Genomic DNA, 1,033 nt, shown 5'->3' with positions numbered 1-1,033 from the left:
CCATCCAAGACCTCTTACCCCCGGAATACGTCAGTGGTACCTGCGCAAGTTCGTACCCGACTTCGCACCCTCGTCAAACCGATCCAAGAACCCAGCACTGCAGAGGAATTCGTCTCGTCCGACGAACACCAACGGAAGTTCGAGGGCATCAAGCATCTACTCACTACGTCCCAACCGTCACTGTGTCTGCCGCCCTCCGGACTGCCTCTGGAACACGGAGAGGTCGCGCATCGAGCGATGTTCCTCCAACAACTCCAGTTCAAGGCACCCTACCGTGCCGGCCGGGACCAGCAGCACGTACACATCTTTACCTGGGACATCCAGTTCAGCAAACTGGACGAGGACATCGACGCTCGATGTGTGCTCGCCTCGCTGACACCGACGTAGAGCTGACGTCCGCAACTTCGCCGAACGACGTCCGCAACTTCGACATCAGCCCTGCATCAGAAGGAGGCATCGTCAGGGGCAGCCTACTCTCGACGGGCATGTTCGAAATTGTCGCCTGCGATACCGTCGGTCTGATCTGGCTCCAGAAGCGATAATACTATCTGCATCGACCACATCAGCAAGTTCGCGGTTTCCCCTCAACGCCGTCCGAGCCGTAGACCTCCTTCACGTCGACGACCAACTGGAGTTACCCCGAGATCGTCGCCTCCGCCATACCGTTCAACCCGGCACCGGGGCGTCGCCATACAGGATCGTCACCGGGGCTGACCTAGTACTTCCACGACTCGGGGCGAGAAGGACAGACCCGGTCAGGCTGTCCAGAGGAACGAATATACCAAGCGTGTTTATAACAAATGTCTCGTACTCCAAGACGTAGATCCATGCGCATTAGTCGGCGGTCGCGGCTGCGTTGGACGGTCGCGATTGCGTTGGACGGTCGCGGCTGCGTTGGACGGTCGCGATTGCGTTGGACGGTCGCGGCTGCGTTGGACGGTCGCGATTGCGTTGGACGGTCGCGGTTGCGTTGGACGGTCGCGGTTGCGTTGGACGGTCGCGGTTGCGTTGGACGGTCGCGGTTGCGTTGGAC

This window comes from Gregarina niphandrodes (assembly GCF_000223845.1).
Source record: "Gregarina niphandrodes unplaced genomic scaffold scaffold00040, whole genome shotgun sequence".
NCBI lineage: Eukaryota > Apicomplexa > Conoidasida > Eugregarinorida > Gregarinidae > Gregarina > Gregarina niphandrodes.
Note: the sequence above shows the minus strand (reverse complement) of the source record.